Source organism: Herpailurus yagouaroundi, unplaced genomic scaffold (genome assembly GCF_014898765.1).
Source record: "Herpailurus yagouaroundi ecotype Mexico unplaced genomic scaffold, PumYag 142, whole genome shotgun sequence".
Taxonomy (NCBI): Eukaryota; Metazoa; Chordata; class Mammalia; order Carnivora; family Felidae; genus Herpailurus; species Herpailurus yagouaroundi.
The window spans coordinates 50,802,626-50,820,494 of NW_024412397.1; the positions used below are offsets into that span (position 1 = coordinate 50,802,626).

General features: G+C 38.7%; 1 protein-coding gene and 1 pseudogene across 5 annotated transcripts in view; one reads left to right on the top strand and one right to left on the bottom strand.

The window, feature by feature from the left end:
* GREB1L (GREB1 like retinoic acid receptor coactivator) overlaps positions 1 to 17,869 on the bottom strand; it is a 283,415-nt gene that overhangs the window by 233,263 nt on the left and 32,283 nt on the right. Inside the window, exon 1 of one of the 5 annotated variants that reach the window (XM_040479253.1) lies at positions 11 to 173. The exons of the other annotated variants lie outside the window; for them this stretch is intronic. The gene's annotated coding sequence lies outside the window, so the exon portion shown is untranslated. Of the gene's footprint in view, positions 1 to 10; positions 174 to 17,869 lie in introns of those variants that run through there. 5 annotated transcript variants of the gene reach the window in all.
* Positions 5,445 to 15,181, top strand: LOC121032729 (60S ribosomal protein L36-like; annotated as a pseudogene).

Below are 17,869 nucleotides of genomic sequence, written 5' to 3' on the forward strand. Positions count from 1 at the left end.
AACAACTTACTTTATCCTTGAAAGGAGTGTGGGACTACCATTAGCATTCATGGAAGCTTGCCTCACTTCTTTTTTGGCTATATCTGGAAGGTAATTAAAACGATCCATTTGGTAGTTGAATGAAGAAGTAGGACAGGAAACCAGGCATTCATGCTACTATATTTTCCACGGAAATACTCCAAAGCCAAAGCCCATTTTACCTTTTGCATTTCCCGGAAGCCAGGTAGTGGCATATGCATTTGTCAGCAATCCCAGACAGGGAAATAAGTCACTAGTAAACTCTTCCAACCCATCTGTTTCAGTCACTGTAGCCAGGGAACTGTTGGTTCTGTATAAAGTAGCTCTGATACAGCCCCTTTTGTGTTTTCTATAAATACTATGCATTCTCAACAAGAAAACCTTCATACCCACATAATTCTAGAGGCAATTAGTGGCAACCAAGAATATAGCCCATTGCTATGGTAATGGCATACCACCACAAACTATCACCAAATATATACAACTTGGACTTGATCACCAAGGTAAAGCAGAAAACAAACCATATTATCATAGTGACTGTACTTTTATTATCCAGATAAACATGGACTGTTCCCCTTCCTATCCTAAATCAAGGACAAGACTAAATGCAAAGTAAACTGGAATCAACCTGCACAAAATAATTATGTAAGCCAGTATCAGCAAAGTGGTAATTTACATTGTATTCAAAGAGGTACATGTATTTTTTTGAATAGGTATGTGTATTAAGGTCAAGACTAAAAAGCATATCTTGCTGAAGCTCCCTCTGGTGAATCTTTATCATTATAGTTCAGGGTAACTGAAGGAAAAAGAAATGGCAGTTTCCTTTCAGTTAATCAGTGTCCCTTCAATGTATAGTTGGGTAGCTCAATCTCTGACCCAAGGGTGTGATGCACAATTTTCATCGTCTTCTCCTCAGCCCTGAGACAGTGAACAAGAAAGGGAAAGAAAGCATGGCAGCCTTACAAAATTCCACACCACTTGTTTTAATTCCTCAGTCAAGAAGTCACCATGAACTAAGTCTACACAAATCAATTATAGTGACTCCCTCTCTAACTGATAACATGAGTAATTTCTAAAGTCACAGCAAACCTCTTTAATAGGGAGCTGTCCCCAAACTTCCCACCAGGAATGGACTTGGAAATGGGAAGTCAGAGAAGAAAGGGACCCATGTCCATTGCCCCCTGAAGAAGCAAAAATGACAAGGTGGGGATGAGTCTTTCTACTTGGGAAGCAGGACTCTTTCCTGTTGTATCTCAGACTTGCAGTCCCCCTGCTACCACATGGCCCCCACCATCCTCATTACACCAGTCTCGGGACACACGGTATATGGGTATATGTATTTTTATCAAAGGCCAGGTTGCCATGATGACCACTGCTCCATTACAGATAAGCTGAGTTTTACTCTCAATGTCCTCATTTGAAAGTGGGATAGTAATATCTACCTCACATAGGTTGCTGTGAGGAATAACTTAGCATAAATCACTTTTTATAAAACACTGCCTCAAGTGTTATTTATGAGTGTAACGATGCCTTGGAACAGACATTTCATTGTCACCTTATTAGCATTATACTTTATCAATCTCCCAGAGTACGCACTACAAAGTTAAACAGAACATTTCTGCATCCCTCCATTATTTTTAACTGCTTTAAAAAAAACTGCATGGAGCTTATTATTGTCCATTTACATAAGTGCTATAATATTTACTGGCCAAAAGTTGGCTCTTAACCACTACATAAAGTTCTATTTTATAATTTAATTCACTCTGCTAAAGTCAAGATAGGTTAAAAGTCACCCAGAGCAGGCCAGGGAAGTACAGTAAAGCTGCTTTTCTTAAATATAACTTCCCACATATCCTCACAATTCATCTAAAAATTGAACCTATACTATAGCTAAAAGGGCATTTTTAGCTCAGCTTTCAAAATTCTCCTAATATATGCTCAGAGACAAACCATGAAAACAATAATCATTCCAATTAATATGAAATATAGCCTTTTCATATTTATTTGTTGTTGCAAAGGAAAAAATAATCCCATTGGCATTTTTCAAAACTGAGCTTACCACCACTCATTAATATGCAGTGCTGACTAGTTAGCTCAGAGGAGTGTACTTGGTCTAAAAGCAGCAATCTGGCCACAGCCCTGCAGCAGCACAAACATGTTCACTGGAGAAATGAGGGACCTATAGAACTTCCCTCCACAGGGGTGCCTGGGTGGCTCAGTCGGTCAAGCGTCTGACTTCGGCTCAGGTCATGATCTCACGGTCTGTGAGTTCAAGCCCCACATCGGGCTCTGTGCTGACAGCTCAGAACCTGGAGCCTGTTTCAGATTCTGTGTCTCCCTCTCTCTGACCCTCCCCCATTCATGCTCTGTCTCTCTCTGTCTCAAAAATAAATAAACGTTTAAAAAAAAAAAAAGAACTTCCCTCCACAGACAGACACACATCCATTTTCCCAAATGACAGAAAAACCATAGCATAGCTCTTTCTTTTCTGGATAGTCTTGCTCACCTGGGGGGTGGGGTGGGATTCTTTTGGGCTGTTTTCAACTAACATGACCCAAAATGTCTATGGAAAAAAAAAAAAAAAGGAAGAATATTAAACTGGCTTTGAATAAGTTGAAGTAATTTTAACTGTCAAAGCCTATTACAGACTCTTCTTCCATTTCACTAGACTAACAATGTACCCAAAAAAAACACAGTAACTTTTTTTTTTAATGTTTATTTTTGAGAAAAGAGAAAGCATAAGCAGAGTAGGGGCAGAGAGAGAAGGAGACACAGAATCCGAAGCAGGCTCCAGGCTCCAGGCTCTGAGCTGTCAGCAATGAGCCTGATGCAGGGCTCGAACCCACAAACTGTGAGATCATGACATGGGCCGAAGCCAGATGCTTAACCAACTGAGCCACCCAGGTGCCCCAAAAGACAGTAACTTTTAAATCTCAGGCTTGGCATAGAAATATAATCAAGGGTAGGATTTCTCTTGTTAAAGGTAAGAATGGGTGGCCCAGTCGGTTAAGTGCCTGTCTTCAGCTCAGGTCATGATCTCATGGTTCATGAGTTTGAGCCCCGATTCGGGCTCTGCACTGGTAGTATGAAACCTGCTTGGGATTCTCTCTCTCTCCCTCTCTCTCTCTGCCCCTGTCCCACTTGCACACACACACACACACACACACACTCTCTCTCTCTCTCTCTCTCTCTCTCTCTCTCTCTCTCTCTCTCAAAATAAATATATAAACTTAAAGAAAAAAAGATAAGAATGACTCAAAAGGTACTTGGCTGTTACAGAGAACAAAAAATACTGGGCCTACATTTTAAATCAAAATTCATTTTTAGTAACATGTAGGAAAGGTAATTTCAACAAAGAACATAGGATATGTATGTAGGATATGAATGTAGGATAACAGACAATTGCAAATATTTGGCTCATTTATTAGGAATGTGTTTTTCAACTGGCAATGAACACTGTATTTTATTTTTTTAAGTTTATTTATTTAGTTTGAGAGAGGGAGCGGGGAGGAGAGGCAGAGAGAGAGAGGGAGAGAGAGAATCCCAAACAGGCTCTGCACTGTTAGTGCAGAGCCAAATGCAGGGCTCGAACTGATGAACTGCGAGATCATGACCTGAGCTGCGATTAAGAGTCAGACATTTAACTGACTGAGCCACCCAAGCACCCAAAACATTGTATTCTGTTTTAATGAAAGACTTCCCCTCTTCTCCAAGGAGTTACTATTTAACATTTATAGAGTGCCAATAGTGCATGGAGTATGCAGTTCTTTAGAACAATGTGTGCAAGTTCTTATTCTACAATCTGGTGTGGGAAAAAAATAGTACATAATTACTATTCTATTTATTAAACAGAAAATTCACACTGAAAAGTTTCATAAAATTAATCTTTTAGAGGGTCGGTTTATTTAATTTAATTTTTTTATTTTTAAGTAATCTCTACACCCATTGGGGGACTCAAACTTACAACCCCAAGATTAAGAATCTCACACTCCACTGACTAAGCCAGCCAGGTGCCCAAAGGGTCAGCTTATTTTAAAAACCATGGCACCACCAGGACTTAAAGCAGCCTACATGAAATACTTTACCATGTGCAATGAAGACAGTAGAAAACTACATGATTAGAGTCAGATTTATAAAATGCCACCTAAAAATTAGAATTGAGCAGCTCTGCCCAGTGTTAGCATCCACCCTAGGTTTAATCCACTTCACAGGGTTATGTTGCTCCAATGATGGAGCAACCAGGTTGATCAGAATTAAGGCCAAATCTCCAAAAAAGTTCAGGCAAAGCAGTTGAAAGGCTGATGATAGTGGTTAACAGGCTATTTGGTATCAAAGGACAGTGATAACTCTCAACTCAACAGCCCAAAATGTTCAGCAAGATTTGCAAAAGCACTGTATTTAGACAATTATTTAAGAACCTAACAAATCTGGGCTCTGGGTTACACATCACAACCATCTGAAAATCCTGGGACAAGTCATTCAACTTCTTGGAGCCCGTTTCCTCATCTGAAAAATGAGGTTAATAGTACTACCACAAAGGATTGTTGTCAAGATTAAATGAGCTAGCATATATATGTAAAGTGCTTAGTGTGTATAATATTTAGGACATAAAAGAGGCTCAGTAAATACTTCTGCTACTGCTCCATTTTTACTTCCACAGCTTCAGATCTGACCAGGGATTTACTGTTCACTTTTGCCTGAACTCTTAGGACTTATTTTTTGGGAAGTCTTACTGTTTCATCTTACCCCTACCAACTATCTTAAACCAAAAATCATTAACCATACCATTTCAATTATATTACACCCTCCCCTTTCTGCTTCAAGTCTTTTCACCCTACAGAATGAGGGATAAGCTCAATTTTTGACCTGGTCTCACCTCAAGACATAGCATTTTTTCCTATTATCCCTGAGCATTCATTTTTTATGTATGTATATATGTATTTTTTTAATTTTGTTAATATATATATATTTTAAATGTTTATTCATTTTTTTGAGGGGGGAGAAGAGAGAGAATAAGAGAGAGAGAGAGAGAGAGAGAGAGAGAGAGAGAGAAGAACAGAGAGAGGAGGGGACAGAGAGGAGGATCCAAAGTGGGGCTCGAACTCATGAACCATGAGATGATGATCTGAGCCAAAGTCGGATGCTTAACTAACTGAGCCGCCCAGGAGCCCCTGTATGTATGTACATTTAGATTTTATTTTTAAGTAATCTCTACACCCAACATAGGGCTTGAACTCACAACCCTGAGATGAAGAGTTGCATGTTCCACTGACTAATCCATCTAAGCACCGCCGCCCCACCCTGCTGAGCACTCATTTGGATCAAACAGACCTCCGAATTGTGTTAATGGACAGGCAATCTAAACCTTTATGCGGGCATATCAGGACAGTCCATCCTCTAAGCCAGTGTTACTCAAAGTGTGATCCATGGACTGGAGGTGTTCCCTGATCAGGTAAGTACAGAACAGCAATTTGACAGAATAATTTTATGTCTGTTGAGTATAATATTTAAAAATTGGGAGTTGTGCTTTGCATGTCTTTTTAAATTTCATTTTTTAGTTTTTATGATTATTGTATTTTACAAAATTATTAATTACCTAAATTGCAAAGAAAATAAACTAGTGCTTCACCACAGACAGTTTAAGAAGCACTGCTCTATTAAATGCTATCTTCCAGGGCGCCTGGGTGGCGCAGTCGGTTAAGCGTCCGACTTCAGCCAGGTCACGATCTCGCGGTCCGGGAGTTCGAGCCCCGCGTCGGGCTCTGGGCTGATGGCTCAGAGCCTGGAGCCTGTTTCCGATTCTGTGTCTCCCTCTCTCTCTGCCCCTCCCCCGTTCATGCTCTGTCTCTCTCTGTCCCAAAAAATAAATAAATGTTGAAAAAAAAATTTTTTTTAATAAATAAATAAATGCTATCTTCCTAGGCAACTAGGTCACAGCTAGTCCCCTACTCAATGTGGTGAATTCCAGCTAATCTGAACACTGAAGGCTACACTCAGCCATATAGAACCTACTCTATCTCAGGACAAATATAGTGATCTATTTACATACATGTGCTAGTTGTAATTTTGCTCGCTTGGATTTTGCTAAATGACCACTTTACTATGGCATGGAATTTAGTATAACGTTAGTCCATTTACGGCCCCTTTCAAACATTCCCTAAGTTTTCAGTCACTCTTCTAATGAGATGCTGTAGCTAGAAATTAACTTCAGGCAAGTGTGCTAAAAGTATCAAAAGAAAAATATTTAAATAAGTGCTCCTACTGCATGAACCCTGAGGACATTTTGAGAAATTCTAGGTCATTTGTTCTTTTATTAGTAGTGCAGATTCATCAACATTATCTCTTTATCTGTAAAGGACTGTTCCCTGTGTGTTTTACATGAATTATAAACCCCAGCACCCAGGTACAGAGCCAGTGTCCAGGTCAGGTGCTCAGGTACAGTAAGCTTCTGTTCAAGATTCTTGATGAGCTACCCCAGTCAAGTATAAAAAATGGCTGCCTGTTAAGTAGCTAGCCAAGTTCCTCCCATCTTAACCCAGAAATGTAATTTAACAAACATATTTAAACACTCACTGTATTCAACGAATTATATTAGGAGGTTAAATTATAGCAAGATTAATAACACACACTTAAGCCTGGACTCTAGGAGCATACAATCTAGCAGGGGAATAATGTAAGTACACAAATAACTATTACACAAAGTGACATCTAGTAGGTGCTGTGAGAGATTTATAAACATCTGCTTATACAGAAGTTCAAAGAACACAATCCCATATCTAGCTGGGAGGATCTGGATAGGTTTTATGGAATAGAGTGCATTGAGAGAAGCTTAAGAGGATGATAAGACAATAAGTAGTAGGATTAAGAAGAGAATGAAAAAATGAGCATGAATTTAGTTACACACACAAACACAACTCATTAGTTTATTGCCTATGAATATCCTTCTCAAAGTCTGTAACATTAGTGCTAAAAACTATTACATCATTCATAAAAGTTATAAACTGCTAAGGAAATCCATTCACTCACCACTGGATTATATTGTATTTTGTGATTGTTAACTCAAAAAGTGAATGTAAGAAATCAGTTTCCAATGCCAGGAAAAGGATAGTCCACTAAAAGAAAATTCCAGTTTACATTTTATAATATTAGCAAGGTCATTTAGTTATAAAATATTAACATCATCTTCTTTAGGTTGATCAGAGGTATAGAAGCCCAGATCTATATTCCAGAGTAAGAAATGACAATACAGAAGAGAATATGTCAGTATCACCTAGGATTATCATATTCTTGTGGAGGTGTCCAGACTGGACCACAGACTTACCTGGGTATTAAAGGGTGGGAACTCTCCCTCCAAGCTAGAGAACATGTGGACATTCAGGTTACAACAAAATTAACCAACAGACATAATTTCTTCTACCTGATGCTTCACCTCAGCAGACCTCCCAGGTTCCCCTGTATCTGTCAGCTCCCAACTGGTTTTAAGTCATGAGCATCCTGGTCTACTAAGAATGAATATCTACTAAATTAAAAAAAAAAAAATCTGTCAGCTATTTCTTTACTTGGAGCCTAGAAATTATACTTTTTCCATTAAAGTTTTCTTAATAGAAATTTTCCTTTTTCCTACATATTGCAAAATTCCTCTTATCTTTTTCTTTTTTTTTAAATTTGATAGAGGGGCGCCTGGGTGGCGCAGTCGGTTAAGCGTCCGACTTCAGCCAGGTCACGATCTCGCGGTCCGTGAGTTTGAGCCCCGCGTCGGGCTCTGATGGCTCAGAGCCTGGAGCCTGTTTCCGATTCTGTGTCTCCCTCTCTCTCTCTCTGCCCCTCCCCCGTTCATGCTCTGTCTCTCTCTGTCCCAAAAATAAATAAACGTTGAAAAAAAATTTTAATTTGATAGAGAGAGAAAGGGACAGAGAGAGAGAGAGAGACAGACAGACAGACAGACAGACAAAGAGAGAGAATCTTAAGCAGGCTCCATGCTCAGTGCAGAGCCTGATGTGGGGCTCAATCTCACGAACTGAGATCATGACCTGAGCCAAAATCAAGAGTCAGATGCTCAACCAACTGAGCCACCCAGGTGCCCCAGCCTCTTATTTTCTGTTTTAATCTATCAAACACCTGTTAATATAATTGGAAGCACACTGGCTTTTGAGAATCAGACAGATGTGGATTTTTCTGAAGTTCAGATCATACCTGAGAGAATAGTGGGAGACGAGGTCAATGCATGAAGGATGTCAAGAATCAATCTTGATCCAAAGATGCCTAGGAGTATAATTGTTATTATTGTGGGTAACACTTATTGAGTGCTTGCTAGGTGCTTCAGATGGATTTTCCTATTTAATGTTCACAACATCCTTATGACATAAGTACACTTACTGACCTCATCTCACATCAGAATAAATGAAGGCAGAAAAAACACACTTAATTATGAATATTTATGAACAGATTCTTCCTTTTCTCTCAGTACTAAGAGCAATAATTACTCTGTCTTGTGGGAGAAGAACAAGGAAGGTACAGTCAGGAGGTACCATTTGGATGTTCAAAGCAATCACACAAAATAGGCCTTGAGATCCCCAAATCCAATGCAGTCCCTATCAAAACCCCAGTTGGTTTTTTAGCAGAAAGTAACATACAGATCCTAAAATTAATATAGACATTCAAAGGACCAAAAATAGCCAAAACAATCTTCAAAAAGAACAAAACTGGAGGACTTGCACTTCTAGTTTCAAAGCTTACTCCAAAGCTACAGTAATCATGACTGTGTGCTACTGGCATAAAAGTAGACATATAGATCAATGGAATACAATTGAGGGTTCAGAAAAAAACATTATCTTGGGGCGCCTGGTGGCTAGGTCGGTTAAGCATCTGACTTCAGCTCAGGTCATAGACTCACAGTCTGTGAGTTCGAGCCCCATGTCGGGCTCTGTGCTGCAGCTCAGAGCCTGGAGACTGCTTCAGGTCCTGGGTCTCCCTCTCTCTCTGCCCCTCCCCTGCTCACACTCTGTCTCTCTGTCTCTCTCTGTCTCTGTCTCTGTCTCTCTCTCTCTCTCTCTCTCAAAAATAAATAAAAACATTAAAAAAATTTTTTTAAATAAAAACATTATCTTTATGGTCAATTGATTTTTTTTAATGTTTATTTATTCTTGAGAGAGAGAGAGAGAGAGACAGAGTGCAAGCAGAGGAGGAGCCAAGAGAGAGGGAGACACAGAATATGACACAGGCACCAGGCTCTGAACTGTCAGCACAGAGCCAGACGTGGGGCTCAAATCCATAAACTGTGAGATCATGATCTTAGCTGAAGTCCCAAAGTCAGATGCTTAACCAACTGAGCCACCCAGGCATCCAATGGTCAGTTGATATTTGATGATATCTAGATAATTGAGAAGGAATTACAACAAATGGTGCCCAAACGACTACATGTCCACATACAAAGAATGAAGTTGATGGGGCGCCTGGGTGGCGCAGTCGGTTAAGCGTCCGACTTCAGCCAGGTCGCGATCTCGCAGTCCGTGAGTTCGAGCCCCGTGTCGGGCTCTGGGCTGATGGCTCAGAGCCTGGAGCCTGTTTCCGATTCTGTGTCTCCCTCTCTCTCTGCTCCTCCCCCGTTCATGCTCTGTCTCTCTCTGTCCCAAAAATAAATAAAACGTGAAAAAAAAAATTAAAAAAAAAAAAGAATGAAGTTGGACCCCTACACTGTTCTATACATAAAAATTAACTCAAAATGGGTCATATACCTAAATGTAAGGGCAGAAACTACAAATCTCTTAGAAGAAAACATAGGTGTAAATCTCTGTGAACCTTGACTAGGCAATGCTTTCTTAGTCATGAAACCAAAAGCACAAATAACAAAATAATGAGCAGATAAACTTGAAATCATAAAAATTAAAAGCCTTTATGCTTCAAAAGATACCATCAAGAGAATGAAAAGACAGCTCACATAATGGGAGAAAACGTTTGTAAATCATGTACATGATGAAGGCCTTGTATTCAGCATATATAAAGAATTCTTACAATTCAACATTAAAAAGACAACCCAATCAAAGATTTGAACAGATATTTTTCCAAAAAAGACACACAAGATGCTCAACATCATTAGCCATTAGGGTAATGTAAATCAAAACCACAATGAGATACCTCATATCCATTTGTATAGCTAAAATAAAAAAGAGAGACAATAACAAAAGTCAGAAAATCGCAACCCTCATAGATTGTTGGTGGAAACATAAAATGATACAACTGCTTTGGAAAATAGTTTGACAACTCCTTAAAATGTTAAACATAGAGTTACCATATGACCTAGAAAATCCAGTCCTAGGTATATACCCCCCAAAAATGAAAACATACATCAAACAAAATTTTGTACAATTTTGTATAAAATTTTGTGTGTAGCAGCGTTAAGCATTATTTATAATAGCTAAAAAGAGTAAACAACCCAAAATTCCCATCAACTGATGAATGGATAAAGAAAATGTGGTATAACCATACAAAATAATAGCATTTGACAATAAAAAAAAAATGAAGTATCAATGCATGCTACAATGTGGATGAACCTTGAAAACACTGTTCAGTGAAAGAAGACAGTCACAAGAGGTCACATATTATATGATTCCATTTATCTGAAATGTCTAGATTAGGCAAATCTATAGTAATAGAATATAGATTAGTGATTACCTACGGGCTAGGAGATTTGGGGGGTGGAATGCAGCTAACTGATAATGAGTATGGGTTTCTTTTTTCAGGTGATGAAAGTGTTCTAAAATTGATTGTGGTAAGTGATAGTTGCACAACTCTGTGGAAATACTCAAAAGCATTTTGAATGAGTGGATTTTATGGTATGTGAATTAAGTCTCAATAAAGCTGTTTAAAAAAAAAAAAACTGGTCCTTGAATCAATTTGGGGGTAAAATGGGGATGAGAGGGTAAGGGCCTGATAGGTACCACACACACAAAGGGGTAGGAAATGGAATGCCCCTTGCCCTTGATGTTGGGTTTTCCTGGCCACCCAGGGACTAAAGAGAGGAGAGAAGGGGGAGTATGTGCCAAGGAGGGGGCTAGCTTTAATGTTTGAATAGTCTTTTAAAATTATCTTTGAAAGTGTTGGTGACAAGGTCCCAGTTGTCATGACCTGGTTATAGCACAGAGGGAAATGTAGGGAAGGTTATAAAAAGCATGCATTGTTCCTTAGGAACTAACTTGACCTTGGGCTTCCTGAAATTCTACATCTAACTCATCCATTGAGCACAGTATCCTAAAGCCAGTTAATTTAGTCTGTTGTGGCTGATCATTTCAGAAGAACAAAATCCGTAGACTGCTTGTCCCCAGTGACCTGAGTATGTGTAAGGTGTGTTTCCTGGATTCTAAGAACTCCTGGAGACTTCCCTAGAATGTCTAGTCACTTTCCTACTTTGTCATGTGGTAAGCCATTAATGCTAACTTAAAAATTTTTAACTAACATTTTGAGTTAAAAGAAGGCTTCTCAGCATGTATCCAGAAAAGCACAGCTGCAAATCAGTAATGAGACATCCCAATACAATTATTTAAGGTGAATAGGCTTTAGAAATCTGAGGCCACCCAACCTAAAGTTAGATTCTGTAGTTTGTATTATAAAATCCTCCATTTGTAAAGTTTAAATAGGATGAAAACACTATGAGGTTGCTGCTACCTTTCCACAAGAGACAACAGTATTGGGTTTCTTCACAGAATTCCTACCTGTCTTTACTTCAAATAAGTATATCTGATTTTTTTTTTTTTTTTTAAGTATGTTCAGGGCACCTGGGTTGCTCAGTCGGTTAAGACTCTGACTTCAGCTCAGGTCATGATCTCACGGTTTAGCCTGTGGGTTCGAGCCCCGCATTGGGCTCTGTGCTGACAGCTCAGAGCCTGGAGCCTCCTTTGGATTCTGTGTCTCCCTCCCTCTCTGCCACTCCCCACCCCCCAACTCACACTCTGTGTGTCTCTCTCTCTCTTAAAAATAAATAAAACCTTTAAAAAAAAGTATGTTCAGCAAAATATCAGAGGCCATAATATAGAACTTAAAAGGTAATAGTAACAAATGATAGGTTCTCCATATAAGGAATCTTCCAAAACACATCTAAAAGGAATTATATAAAAGCCAATTTTTTTTTAAATTCTGAAGTTATTTGTGTTTATTTTAGTTCAAAAGCAGTAGAGGCTTTCTAGGACTTTATCCTAAGTAAAGAATTAAAAAAAGGAAAAAGGAAAGGAAAAGCTATATGCATAAAGTTATTATTATTATATCATTATTTTTAACAACAGAAATCCTGAAATAGCTCAAGACCCCCAAAACAGGGATATGGTAATTAGTGCATGACATATGTACCCTATGAAGGATTATGTAACTGTCAACAATAATTATGTAACATATGGGGAAATGGCTAGAATAGTGTTTTATAACCACAGTGCTAAACTATGTAATAATGACAACTATGCATCAATATATAAATATATGAATAAGAATGTAAAAAGGCAAACAAAAAATGTACTATGAAAGTGGGATCTTCTATATTTGCAAGGTGAAGGGAAAAGATCTGGGAGAAACACATTTTGTTAATTATACAATTACAATTTTGTTTTATAGGTATAAATTTGTTGACATGAAAGGCGTCCATAATAAATTTTTAAGTGAACAAAGATGTATGATATGGTCTGAGTAAATCATATTTTTGGTTTTTGCTGGTTAGTGTGGAATTTTTAAAACAAATCTATTGCTATAATTTATATGCCATAAAATATACCCATCAATAGTTCTTAGTAAATTTGTAGACTTAAGCAACCATCACCACAATCCAGGTTTAGGACACCTCCATTACCCCTCCAAAGTTCCTTTATGTCTGTTTGCAGTCAATTCCTACTCACATCCTTTCTCCCTTCCCCACTGAACTGCTATCTCTGTAGACACAATTGTATTTTTTTATACAAGTGAAAAAATAATAAAAATAAATCAAATGTTTATGTATTCACACAGAAAAGTCATAATGGACAAGTACCAAAATTTTACGTGGTGGTCCATTTATAGATAATATTAACTAAAAAATTTTTAAATATTTTTTCTGAAAATTTTAACCAATTAACATCTATTGACTATAGAGAAGGGTTTGGGTTTTGATTTCTGGTTGGTTTTTTTTTTTTTAATATTTTTATTTATTTTTGAGAGAGAGAGAGAGAGAGAGAGAGAAAAAGCAGGGGAAGGGCAGAGAGAGAGGGAGACACAGAATTCGAAGCAGGATCCAGGCTCTGAGCTGTCAGCACAGAACCTGATGCAGGGCTCAAACAAACATGAGATCATGACCTGAGCTGAAGTCAGAGGCTTAACCGACTGAGCCACCCAGGCACCCCTGATTTCTGTTTTAAAAGGATATATGAGAATTTCACAGAACTATGGCAGATTGTCCAAATGCATTTACTTTCACTTCCTACCAAAACCTAACTAAAAGTATTGCACAGGATTTTTTAAAGGCATGAATTTGTAAGGACAAAGAAGAACAGAAGCAAGGGATCACCAACAAAATTTTCAAACTGGAAAGCAGATGGATAAGCAGATGACCTCACAGCATTGAGAAAGTTGAATCCCAAGTCAAGCTTAGAAACAAGCAGTTTACACGGCAAACCACGTATCTCCCCCAAAGGCACTGCCATATTAGGTTTCAGGTATGAGGATAAAGGTGACAGTAGAAACAGGAGGATTAACTGGAATTCTCTTTTAAGAATCAGATAAATCCTTAGATCCTTTCCCCAAGTCCAAGTAGGCAACTATATCTCCCTGATTCTTCAGAAAACTAGACATGCACAATTCAAAGTGGGGGTACCATTCTACAAACAGGGAAATTAGGTGAACATTTTGTTAACTGAAAGCAGAGTCCACCTACTTCCAAACCTCTTCTCCAACTCAGTTTCTAGAAAGATGGTAACCAGTCCTATACCATCAAGGGAGGAAGTCAGAAGATTTCACTCTGGGGAATCTAACCAGTCCAAGATGAAATATTTCACAGTGAGCTTTTCTTAGTGAAACGGCCCATAGGTAGCAAGTCTCACCATGGGATCACAGCTTCTTATCATCTTTATGGGGCACTGCTCTTAAATAAGAACAGGCAGCCAGAATCATCAAACAACCTCAGAACATCTCAAACACAGACTATAGTGATCAAAATAGACAAACAAAAAGCAACTTGGAGAAATAGAGACTCTGAAGGGAGAAAAAAGTGTGCTTAAACATTCATTTCATAAATATATTCAGAGATAGAATAGAATACATGCATAAAACAATAACAAGTGGCTATGAAAACATACTTTACTCAAATTAGTTCAAAATTTATATCCACACAAAAAACCTGAACACAAATGTTTATAGCAGCTTTATTCATAATTGCCAAAACTAGAAGCAACCAAGATGTTCTTCAAAAGTTGAATGGATAAGCTGTGCTACATCCATACAATGGAATATTTATTCAATGATAAAAAGAAAAAGCTACCAATACATGGAGGAAACATAACTGCATATTGCTAAATGAAAGAAGCCAGTTTGAAAAGACTTCCTAACATATGATTCCAACTATATAACATTCGGGAAAAGGCAAAATTATACAGACAGTAAAAAGATCAGTGGTTTCCAGTGGCTTGTGGGATGGAAGGATGAATAAGTGGAGCATAGGAGATTTTTAGGGCAGGCAGACTATTTTGTATAATATGTAATGGTAGATACATGACATTAAACATTGGTTAAAATGCATAGAACTCTGCGTTCTGCTGTGGGGAGCCATTGAGGACCAGCAGCCAGGGCTCTGCACTACCCTTGTTACCCTATGGCCGTGGGCCTCAACAAGGGCCACAAGGTGACTAAGAACACGAGCAAGCCAAGGCCCAAACACTGCCCGGGGCACCTCACCATACACACCAAGTTCATGCGGGACATGATCCAAGAGGTGTGCAGCTTTGCCCCATATGAGCAAGCAGCGAACCATGGAGCTGCTCAAGGTCTCTAAGGACAAGCACATTCTCAAGTTCATCAAGGAAAGGATGGGGACACACGTCTCTGCCAAGAGGAAGAGAGAGGAGCTGAGCAATGTCCTGGCAGCAATGAGGAAAGCAGCAGCCAAGAAGGACCGAACCCCTCCCCTCTGTATGTAATAAGGCCTTTTTGGAACTTGGGTGGAACTTGGAACTTGGAACTTGAGTTAATGATAAGGTATCAATATTTATTCATCAATTGTAACAAATGTACTCCACTAAAGCAAGATGTTAATAATAGGGGAAACTACAGGGAAGGGTACAGAGGGATATCTTTGAACCCTCTGTACTTTCTGCTCCATTTTCTGTAAACCTAAAGCTGCTCTAAAAAAAATAGTCTGTTGTGTAAAACAAAATAGCCAATAAAGTATTCTTTTAAAATACTGTCAGGGGCGCCTGGGTGGCCTCGGTTAAGCGTCCGACTTCAGCCAGGTCACGATCTCGCGGTCCGGGAGTTCGAGCCCCGCGTCAGGCTCTGGGCTGATGGCTCAGAGCCTGGAGCCTGTTTCCGATTCTGTGTCTCCCTCTCTCTCTGCCCCTCCCCCATTCATGCTCTGTCTCTCTCTGTCCCAAAAATAAATAAACGTTGAAAAAAAATTAAAAAAAAAATAAAATACTGCTAAATTAGCAATGAAATTGGTATTCTTACGTTACAGGGGGAACTATAAATTCAAAGATCTCCTTTGGGAGATCATTATGCTACTATGTCTTTAAAAGTAACTTTCAACTGAGCAATTTTACTTTTAGAAATCTACCATAAGAAAAAAGTACAAAGTATGGTGGGAAGGGTCTGTAAGCACCAAGTAAAACATTGCATCTCATCTAAATTATCCATTGGGTAAATGGTTAAGTAAATTATAGTATAGCATTAGGTGGCATCAGTCTGCTTTAAACAATTATAATCATAATTATTTAGTAGCACCACAGAAATATATTCATGAGAGAAACACTAATTTTTATTTACTTCTTTTTTGAGAGAGAGAGAAAGAGAGAGAGAGAGAGAGAGAGAGAGAGAGAGAGAGAGAGAGAGAGAAGGAGTAGGGGAGGTACAGAGAGAGAGGGAGACACAGAATCTGAAGCAGGCTCCAGGCTCTGAGCTGTCAGCACAGAGCCCAATGCAAGGCTAGAACCCACTAACCACAAGATCATGACCTGAGCCAAAGTCACATGCTTAACCAACTGAGCCACCCAGGCACCTCTAATTTCATTTTTTAAAATGTTTATTTCTTTATTTTGACAGAGAGAGATAGAAAGTAAGCAGGGGGAGGGGCAGAGAGAGAGAGAGAGAGAGAGAGAGGGAGGGAGACAGAGAATCCCAAGCAGGTCCTGCACTGCCATTGTGGAGTCCGATGCAGGGCTCAAACTCATGAACCACAAGACTATGACCTAAGAGAAAACCAAGAATCGGACACTTAACCTACTGAACCACCCAGGCACCCCAACATACTAATTTTAAAAGCAGAACACAGGGGTGCCTGGATGGCTCAGTCAGAGGAGCATATGACTCTTGATCTCAGGGTTGTGAGTTTGAGCCCCAGGTTGGGTACAGAGATTACATAAAGGGAGGGTGGGAGGGAGGAAGGAAGGCAGGCAGGCAGGCAGGCAGGCAGGAAGGAAAGAAGGAAGGAAGGAAGGAGGGAAGGAAGGAAGGAAGAAGGATGGATAAATGCAGAATACAAAATTACATAATAATTACAATTATGAAAAAACATTTCTGCAGTGTGAAGTCAGTAGGATTATAGATTCCCTTTTTCTATACTTCCCAAATTTTCCAAAATGTTATATTTTATTTAAATAAGGAAAGGGTTTGAAGTGATGAGGCAAACTCTGTTGTATTATTTTAATTAAATATTGGATTTGGTAATATCTTAATGATACTTTTTTACCCAACGGAAGATGTAAACCTTGAATGATTTTTACAATAAAATATTTGTCAGAAAAATTTAGAAAAACATGGAGTTAGTTGTAGATAAGATTACTTTATAGGACATGTGTTCAGTTGTATAGGAAGTGACAGTTAGGCTATTTTAATGTTCATTAATTTTAAATTTCCAAAAGTTTTGACTTGACTTTTAAAAAAATAAAACATTGTTATTGGCATTAAGATAATCTGAATTTTAAACTATATAATTGAGGGGCACCTGGGTGGCTCAGTCGGCTAAGCATCCGACTTCAGCTCAGGTCATGATCTCACAGTTCATGGGTTCAAGCCCCTCATCAGGCTCTGTGCTGACAACCCAGAGCCTGGATCCTGCTTCAGATTCTGTGTCTCCCTCTCTCTCTGCCCCTCCTCTATTCACACTCTGTCTCTCTCAAAAATAAACATTAAAAAAAAACTAAACTATATAATTGATCAGTTTCTGGTCTGAGTGTGGCATACATTACCTTTTCCTTATGACATCTGATTGCCACTTTATTAATTCAAATCTGTACTTTGAAGACCATAATTTCTCTACTTTATAATACAGTGTGACAGGTGTTTTCTTTCTTGCATATTTTTGTAGCTGGTGTTGTGAATTGCTTGAGGATTAGTATTCTGACTTAAACACTTCAAGAACACTTGATACCAGAACATTTTACACCCAGAACATTTTGTACTAAGTGTTCTCAATGCCGCCAAGTACCAAGAATTCAGGTACTAGATGAAACTGTGCTCTGTGCTAAATGTAAAATTTCTGATGTTTATACTAAACTTCATATTTTGAGGAAAATGCTCTTGTAGTCTTAGTATCCTACAATCTACAAGCTTAAATGGTTTAAACACTGAATAAAAAGTTATCTGTCACAGCTACTTTGTCAGTTTCAACAGGACTCATGAATTTTTGTTG